General features: G+C 29.7%; 1 long non-coding RNA gene across 1 annotated transcript; it reads right to left on the reverse strand.

Moving 5' to 3' along the window:
- Positions 1 to 6,081: 6,081 nt before the first annotated feature.
- LOC124420446 lies at positions 6,082 to 8,187 on the reverse strand. The gene is made up of 3 exons (XR_006941212.1): positions 7,966 to 8,187; positions 6,404 to 6,435; positions 6,082 to 6,343 (listed from the first exon to the last, which is right to left on the reverse strand). It is a non-coding gene; the product is annotated as an uncharacterized LOC124420446 (long non-coding RNA).
- Between the last annotated feature and the right edge of the window lie 1,973 nt (positions 8,188 to 10,160).

The raw sequence follows: 10,160 nt of genomic DNA on the forward strand, positions 1-10,160 counted from the left end.
GATAGATCGGTATATTTATTGGAACAGGCTTAGAAATGCGGTAATTTAAGGCTCCGATATGGTTGCAAATATCTTTTATAGTTTTCATGTTATTGCAGTCGTTTATATATCTTTTTATTGCATTATAGTTGCCATTTGTTTTGGTATATTATTTATTGCATAATATATTTTTAGAAAATGGCCAATTGGATAGATCGGTAGAATTATTTTCACAGCTTTAAAAACGCGGTAATTTGAGGTTCCGATATGGCTGCAAATAACATTGACAGTTTTCACGCTATGATAGTCATTTAGCCATCATTTTAAAGCATTATGATTGCACTTTAATATGGTATATCATTTGTAGCATAATGTGTGTTTTTACAAATTGGTCAATTTGATAGATCGGTAGAATTATTGTTCTATGTATCAAATGCAGTAATCTGAGGTTCCGATATGGTTGCAGTCAACTTTGGCAGTTTTCGTGCTAGGACAATCGTTTATGCACCATTTTAGAGCATTAAAATTGCCATTTGTTTTGGTATATAATTTATTGCATAATGTATCTTTAGAAAATGGCCAATTGGATAGATCGGTAGAATTATTTTCCCATGTTTAAAAAGGCGGTAATTTGAGGTTCCGATATGGTTGTGAATAACTTTGACAGTTTTCATGTTGCCATTTGTTTTGGTATATAATTTGTTGCATAATATATTTTTATAGAAAATGGCTAATTGGATAGATCGGTAGAATTATTTTCCCAGGTTTAAAAAGGCGGTATTTTAAGGTTCCGATATGGCTGCAAATAACATTGACAGTTTTCACGCTATGACAGTCATTTAGGCATCATTTTAAAGCATTATGATTGCACTTTAATATGGTATATCATTTGTAGCATAATGTGCATTTTTAGAAATTGGTCAATTTGATAGATCGGTAGAATTATTGTTATATGTTTAATAAACGCAGTAATCTGAGGTTCCGATATGGTTGCAATTAACTTTGGCAGTTTTTGTGCTAGGACAGTCGTTTATGCACCATTTTAAAGCATTAAAATTGCCATTTGTTTTGGTATAACATTTTTTGCATAATAGAGTTTTAGAAAATGGCCAATTGGTAGAATTATTTGCCCAGGTTTAAAAAGACGGTAATTTGAGGTTCCGATATGGTTGTGAGTAACTTTGACAATTTTCATGCTATGACATTTATGCATAATGTGTTCGTCTAAAAAATGGTCAATTTGAAGGATCGCATAGTGGGGCAGAATGGAAATTTTTTGGAAATAAATCTGGCATTTCTAAACGACTGATCCGATCGGGATAAAATTTGGCGTGAGCCAAGGAGTATTCGAGTTTAAGTTTTAAAGATGAACCCCGCAGATGCCCCAGGGACGGAGCTGTGGCGGCTCAAAGTAGGGTACCTACGACATGTAAAATTTTTAAACTTGTGCCATTTTTTTGTTTTTCACCCAAATACATTTTTATATTTTCTGAAAGCGCTCTGCGAGATCTTGAAAAAACATGCTTGGACATACTACTTATCTCTTAATATCCGAGTTATAGGCATTTAAAAATTTAGTGATACAAAATTTACCATACCTTGGTCCGCCTTTTTTTGAATACCGGGCGTAATTTTGTACCAATTTTTTCTTGCTAGTTAGACAACAAAATTTCCAATAATATACAAAAAATTTCAGATCAATGTCATTTACAGATCCAAAAATATACGTTTTTTAATTTAAAAATTCAAAAAATTTTAGATTTTTGCCGTTTTTTTGCCCAAAATGTGTCTTAACTCTTTTATTAATAAAATAAAATTTTCTTTAAGAACATATAACAATTATATAGTTTTCTAAAAGGTATCTTTACGCAGAATGCTTTGGCGCAAAAAACTTGTCATATTTTTTTTTAAATGCTGTCACTGCGTTCTTCTGAATATGACCTATTTTTTATCAAAACTTCAACTTTGGGCGACATGTTCTAAAATCCCAAAGCTGGGATCAGAAAACTGAAAGCAGTTTTGGAAACCTCAATATGTTTTCTATTTACTCCAAAAGTATTTTCCCAGCCCTGAAAGAAATGTGGACCCTATGGGCAAAAATGTAAAAATCCCATTTTTGGAATTTTCATTCCTATTTTTGGGAATTGCGGGATGCCCTTTGATCTTTTAAATTTTGTTTTTTATATTTTCTTATTTAAAATGACAAATTTAACAAGCGTTGAATATTTCATTGAGTTTTGTTCATAAATAAAGATTTTGTTATATATTACATATTTGTTAAATTTCTAAAACTATGATTTATATCAAAATTTTAATAGGGTCGCAGATAGCTACAACAATTTAGTCCATATTTATCCCTTAATATCTTTTTTTAGTTAGATATGGAAATTCTCGACCCTTTACAAAAAATTTCAAGCCAATATCTCAATTACATTCAAAAATATGATCATTTAAACCTGTGTCCTTTAATTTCATCTTTTTCATATTTTAGTATTAAGTATGACAGAATATACATTTGGTGTTGAATAAAATATTTGGACAATTTTTAAAAATTATTTAGTTAATTATTTTATTAAAGACTATAACATTGTATATACAATAAAAAAAATATAATTTTATTATGAGAAACGCACAACAACACCTAAATCACCCCACACAAACCACCTTTCCCGCCCACCGAAATATAAAACACAATTTAATACAATATCATCAGTTAGTATAATAGCTTTTTTTATTTGAACTGTTTATCTTAAACATAATACAATTAATTCTTACAACCTACTTATATAGTTAATTCCTAACACTACTTATTTTTTATAAAATAATCTGTCATATCGGTATACATATCCAGAAGGTAATATAAGTCCTTTAAATCTTCCTCGTTTTGAGATGATAGATTTTCATAACAAATCCATCTTTTTCGCATAGTTGAAAGAACAGGATCAGAAGATAGAAGTAAACTATTAAAAATATTTTCATTCTGTGATTGCCTGGAGCATTTTCTTAAGCTGAAAAGTTGAACATGCTTAAAATCTCAATTCCTCGCTTCCTGGGCTTCTTCTGTTAACTCTCCAAGTGGAAGAATATTCGATTCAATTATTATTTGACCATGACATAATACTTTGTGTACTGTTGGTGTTAGTTCCCTCCATGGATACAGAGATACAAGTAATTTAGAAATTTCAGATGTATATTCCCCAAATCGATTTCCATTAATTTTATGTTTACTATTCAGTGCCATTAAAATAGTGTTAACTCTTCGAAGCAACTCCTTGTCGATTCCAGTTATTTTTGAAGTAATTTCAAAATAACGAAAAAACCTTCTCGCCGTATTACCGTAATTTGTACTACCGCAACTTGGAAGTGGTTTGTCGATGTTTAATCCCATCTGAACTTTAAATTCTTCTTGGATTCTGCTTTTTTCCGCAGCTCTCAGTTCTTTCAATTCTTCATTATTTTTTGTTGATTTAGTAAGATTCTCTGGCACACTTCTATATTTGAGATCGTATGCTATGTGTAAAAAGTAATCCAAAAATCGTATTCTTGCATGAAGTGGTGAAATTCCGAAAGACAGGACTTCTTCATTAATACTTCTGCTTTGGTTTATATTTGAGAATTGCGACTTTTTCTCATTACATATTGAGCATCTCCAGAAGGAAGAAGTTTCTGTTATGGCATTGCTGACCTTTCCATCAATCATTGTTAAGCTTAGCTGATATGATACGTTAATAGAGAATTCCTTTATTTTTATGCAAATGGGCTCCAGTGAATTTATTTCATCTTTTAAATATTCCACTAAATCTTTTGTTGTTTTCTTTGACTCCTTTATATATTCAAATCCAATGGGTCTACAAAAATTTTTTGAACCCGGAGTTGTATTGATCCATATATCTTCAAATGAATTTTCGATGCTTGACGATAATGGATTAAGGGAAAATAAACGAATTCGTAATAGCACTAATGATGACATAAATACACTTTTGTAGTATGCTAATGTCCAACTTCCACAAGCTTGTTTGTATTCTGGAAGTGCTGATAAACCGTCACATCCCCACTTACATATTAAGACAACGTCACAGTTATGAATTTTCCTTAGTTGGTCTTCTGAAAAGTCTGACACAATTATTGATGCTGTGTTTTCGAGCAAAGATGATCAATCAATACAAGCTTCCACATCATTAACAGCAATAGGTGATGGTAGGAAAGTTTGTTTTTTTTTTCCTCGATCGCCTTGTATGATGGTAATATATGTGTCCTTTTTCATGCAGAGCTTTCCTTAATATTTGGTACTTATTTCGACTGAGACCCAGTTCCAACATAAGCGATATTGCTTCCTCTTTAGTAAAATTTGATTGTGATGTTGGAGAGTTGGTATACTTTCCACAATTCGCTTAAGTCGTTTTGGTGATGCATTAGGAAGAATAGTTTGACTCCTTTATATATTCAAATCCAATGGGTCTACAAAAATTTTTTGAACCCGGAGTTGTATTGATAACATATATCTTGAAATGAATTTTCGATGCTTGACGATAATGGATTACAGGTATTCCAAAGTAAAAAATTACGAACTGTCTACCTATTAACATTTAGGACTATATTACTATAACCTGTAATTCAGTCATTGATATTTCTTATTAGTGAATGAATCGAAATTATCATTACCTGTATACTTTAACCTACATGATCATAAACGAAACAGAACGAAATGATCTGTCGAAAATATTTAGGTAAAAAATAGTTACAAATTTCTGAAAATTTAAGCATAATAGGACCTTTAATTTATAAGGATAAGCAAACAAATAAAAAATAGGTAAAAATAAGATTTAAACATGTTCTGTCATATTTAATACTAAAATATGAAAAATATGAAATTAAAGGATACAGGTTTAAATGAACATATTTTTAAATGTAATTGAGATATTGGCTTGAAATTTTTTGTAAAGGGTCGAGAATTTCCATATCTAACTAAAAAAAGAGTGGCCTCCGGTAGGTTAGTGGTTAGTGTTCTAGTCTGGTAGACCGGAGCTGGTGGGTTCGATTCCCACCCGTGGCACTGGTTGAGGAGCGCACAACAGGCCCTATTGAGGCCTAGGTGTATTTCTTCGGATTTAAAGTCTATACATCCTCCTTTCAAACTAACTAACTAACTAACTAAAAAAAGATATTAAGGGATAAATATGGACTAAGTTGTTGTAGCTATCTGCGACCCTATTAAATTTTGATATAAATCATAGTTTTAGAAATTTAACAAATATGTAATATATGACAAAATCTTTATTTATGAACAAAACTCAATGAAATCTTCAACGCTTGTTAAATTTGTCATTTCAAATAAGAAAATGCAAAAAAAAAAATGAAAAGGTCAAAGGGCATCCCGCCATTCCCAAAAATAGGAATGAAAATCCCAAAAATGGGATTTTTTACATTTTTGCCCATAGGGTTCACATTTTTTTCAGGGCTGGGAAAATACTTTTGGAGTAAAGAGAAAACATATTGAGGAGCAGTTTTGCTTTGAGTTTTCTCATCCCAGCTTTGGGATTTTAGAACATGTCGCCCAAAGTTGAAGTTTTGATAAAAAAATAGGTCATATTCGGAAGGACGCAGTGACTCTCGTCGAGCGCTTTCAGAAAATATAAAAATCTTTGTATTTGGGTGTAAAACAAAAAAATGGCACGAGTTTAAAAATGTTACATATCGTAGGTACCCTACTTTGAGAAGCCACAGCTCTGTCCCTGGGGATTCTGCGGGGTTCATCTTTAAAACTTAAACTCGAATACTCCTTGGCTACGCTGTTTAGAAATGCCAGATTTATTTCCAAAAAAATTCTGCCCCACTGTGCATTTTAGAGCATTAAAATTGCCATTTGTTTTGCTATATAATTTATTGCATAATGTATTTTTAGAAAATGGAAAATTGTATAAATCGATAGAATTATTTTCCCAAGTTTAAAAAGGCGGTAATTTGAGGTACCAATATGGTTGTAAATAACTTTGACAGTTTTCATGCTATGACAGTCATTTATGCATCATTTTAAAGCATTATGATTGCACTTTAATTTGGTATATCATTTGTGGCATAATGTGCTCGTTTAGAAATGCCAGATTTATTTCCAAAAAAATTTCAATTCTGCCCCACTGTGCAATGTTGTTTGATGTTTATTTAATTTGATATGATTGGATGAAGAACAATTGTAACTTGTAGTTTTTATAAAAGTAATACAGGTTTATGGTAAAAGTTTCCTTCTGCAATAATTATACATATCATAATAATATCGATTGCGTATTACTCATGAATATATAATTTTATGGCGTTTCTAATGTGATATTTGACATAATATATACTATATATATTATTGGTAGTGGTACTAAAAATAATAATAAATTAGAACGATTTTAATAATGTAATATATATGTATATAAATTACCTGTGTTTCGTTGCAAATTACAGGTATATGAGCTAAATATATGTACAGATATAGAAGGCATGTGGTGATAACATTGTAAAATTATATATTTAAAAAATAATATAAATTATATTTAATACGAAGTTTCAAAAATAACAGATAAGAGAAATTCTTAATTAAATTCAATATAACAGCACAGCGAATATTTTGTTTCGTCCTTCAAAATTAAAAAGTACTAGTTAAAATACAAAAATATACCCATATAAAATATTTTTTATTCAGCACTGTGTATATTTAGTTTCTATGTTTAAAATTATAAAAAATGCAAAAGCTACCAATTGATAAACGAAAAGAACCAAACAAATCACTTCAAATTATTTGATATGCACTGGATATGTTTAGCAAAAAGTACCAAAAATTTCCCATTAGAGATTAATTATCTATTCAATCGGAGCCTTGTAGATTTTTTTGTTTCTACATAAATATTGTTAAAATTAAAAAAAAAATCAATTAGAACGATGAAATAGTGGAATAAATTCTGCCTTTGTAGAAAATTCTAATAAAATGGTACCATTTTCCCCCATTTTGCCTAAGAATACACTTTTTCGAGAATTAAATTTACAAAATATTCCGTGTATAACTCTATATATTACAGATATAACACAAACGGTTCAAATCTGCATTTATTTATTTCGGAAAAATTGTGCTTTCAAACAATTTACCCAAATTTGATCCTATAGAGGCCTTAGTACCCGAATTTCAAAACAATATATCAATAGCTTATTTTTTGTGAGTAAATTAAATATTATTCAAATTTTATAAAAATTGGCTGAATGAATGATTAAATTTAATTTCCGTTTTTCCCCTTTTTGGTACTTTATTTCACAAAAAAATAGCAAATATTTTTTTAAATAAATATTATAGAGTTAATCCGTATATGTATATCTAATAAGTATACGTCAATAAATCGAAAAAGTTTTCTTAATGTGCTAAAAAAAAAGTACCAAAATTTAGTTTTCTCCCTTTTTACACCCTAAAAAGGCTAACTTATAAAAAAGTACGAAACAGGTGTCTCCTAATTTTTAGAGATATATTCAAAATATTTACAAAAATTGTATTTTGTTTATTAGTTAGAAAGTTATCAAGGGCCAAAAAAGGTACCAAAATCACCTTTTTTGCATATTTTCACCCCTTAAAAGTACGAATTTCAAAAAAGTACCAGACACCCATCTGCTTATTTTAAGAGTAGATATATGTGCATTTCTTGTATCACTAATATTAGGTAAGATAATTAAGAAAACCTGTGTTCATTTTAGAAATTAATTTCAAACCCTATTTTCTATTCCCTTTATACTACGATAGGATTTATCTAACTACTTCTTTTTTCATCTTTGAAAAAGTGTAGAGATAAATTCTAACAAGTAAAACCGCTAACGGTATAACATAATTCGCAACTAGCATAGTTTTTTTTTAAACACTTGTTAAGTGAACGCCATTGTGATCACTTAGTGCACAACCCCTATTGAGAATCTTTAAGGTAAATATAAATTTAATAAATAAACTTTTTATTGAAAAAACTTAACTCTTTCTTATCTTTTTATTTTTATTTTTTTTGCGCACACATAAAAATTTGGTCCAATCGAGCCGGATTATTAGAAGCACTCAAATTAATTTTCTTGTGTACTTTGTTTTTTCTTAAGATCGCCATATTTTCTTCGAAAGAAAAAACCACCATTTCAACATTAATAAAAATTTTGGATTTAGAAGGTGCGTAATCTTTGAATTTGAGTGTTATTATTACAAAGAAATTTAAAGTGCACATAAAAGAATAAATATAAAAGAAAGACAAAAGAACAAAAGTCTTGTTTATTAAATTTATATTCACACATACACAGAAATCTTTCTTGTGTACTATTGTGATTGATAGCTTTGCCAACTGTTTTTTGTTTGACATTAGTGTACCTTTTTGTCAGTGCTTAATATATCTACCGTGCATTTGTTTACATAAGCGGACAGACATAGTGAAGATAAAATAAAATTGAAAAATTTTTAAGAAAGTGCGAATAATAAATTTAATAAAATCGTGTGTGAAAAATATTAAATAATAACAATTTCTATAATATAATTTTCCGACCCTATAAAGTATATATATTCTGGATCCTTATAGATAGCGGAGTCGATTAAGCCATGTCCGTCTGTCTGTCCGTCTGTCTGTCTGTGTGTCTGTCTGTTGAAATCCGTTTTTAGAGGACCCCAGATATCGGCGAGATCCGAATATTCAATAATTCTATTAGACATGCTTTCGAGAAGATCGCTATTTAAAATCAGCAAAATCGGTCGGTAAATAACGGAAATATGAGCAAAAATCCGAGACAACCTCTGAAAATTTCATCAAAAAATTGTTATAAAAGCAACAACAACACTGTATATAGAAAAAGATGTACACGTGTGTGTGTAGATGTATTTGGTTTTATAAAAAAATACACAGCAAAAAATATGATTTGCATTTTTTGTTAAAATAAAATAATTTTCCCTTTTGTTTTCCAAATATATTTTTTCAATTATATGAGAGTAGATTGTGGGTTATTGTACAATAATTTTATATGCGAATAATGTAAGTTTGAAATTTAAAACTAAACAAATTTTTTTCCAAGTGCTTTTTAAAACAATTTTTTTACGATAAACAAAAACAAAATCTACGTCTCGTCAATGTTTACCTTGTATACTGTTCAGAACAACAACAACGTATTGCTAGTATTAAGCGCATATAAGTGTATAGAAAACACACTGTCTATAGCTAAGCGCATTTACAAAAACAAAAGAGTACCAAGCGCATAGGGCTTGGGCACCCTTGGTTTGGATGCTGTTGGCGTCATTGCGTTGTTATTTTTGTTTTTCTGTGTTTTTCGTTATGTATGTTTAGATGTCTATAGGTTTAGATGCTTTGTGTATTTTGTGTTTTATTTCGCTTAGCGTTGTTGTTGTTGTTCTTTTTGTTTAGCTTTTCATGTAATAATAATGTAGTAGGGAAAAAATTTAAAATTTATAAAAGATGTTTAAAATACACTATGGTGAAGGGTATATAAGATTCGGCACAGCCGAATATATTCAAAAAATTTTAGAATTTTGCCGTTTTTTTTCCAAAAATGTGTCTTAACTCTTTTATTAATAAAATAAAATTTTCTTTAAGAACATATAAAAATTTTATAGTTTTCTAAAAGGTATCTTTACGCAGAACGCTTTGGTGTAAAAAACTTGTCCTATTTTTTGAAAATGTTGAAACTGCGTCCTTCCGAATATGACCTATTTTTATCAAAACTTCAACTTTGGGCGACATGTTCTAAAATCCCAAAACTGGAATCAGAAAACTGAAAGCATTTTTGAAAACCTCAATATGTTTTCTATTTACTCCAAAAGTATTTTCCCAGCCCTGAAAGAAATGTGGACCCTATGGGCAAAGGAGTAAAAATCCCATTTTTGGGATTTTCATTCCTATTTTTGGGAATTGCGGGATGCCCTTTGACCTTTTCAATTTTTTTTGCGTTTTCTTATTTGAAATTACAAATTTAACAAGCGTTGAAAATTTCATTGAGTTTTGTTCATAAAGATTTTGTCATATATTACATATTTGTTTAATTTCTAAAACTTTGATTTATATCAAAATTTTAATGGGTCGCAGATAGCTACAACAATTTAGTCCATATTTATCCCTTAATATCTTTTTTTAGTTAGATATGGAAATTCTCGACCCTTTACAAAAAATTTCAAGCCAATATCT

The sequence above is a fragment of the Lucilia cuprina genome, chromosome 5 (genome assembly GCF_022045245.1).
Source record: "Lucilia cuprina isolate Lc7/37 chromosome 5, ASM2204524v1, whole genome shotgun sequence".
NCBI lineage: Eukaryota > Metazoa > Arthropoda > Insecta > Diptera > Calliphoridae > Lucilia > Lucilia cuprina.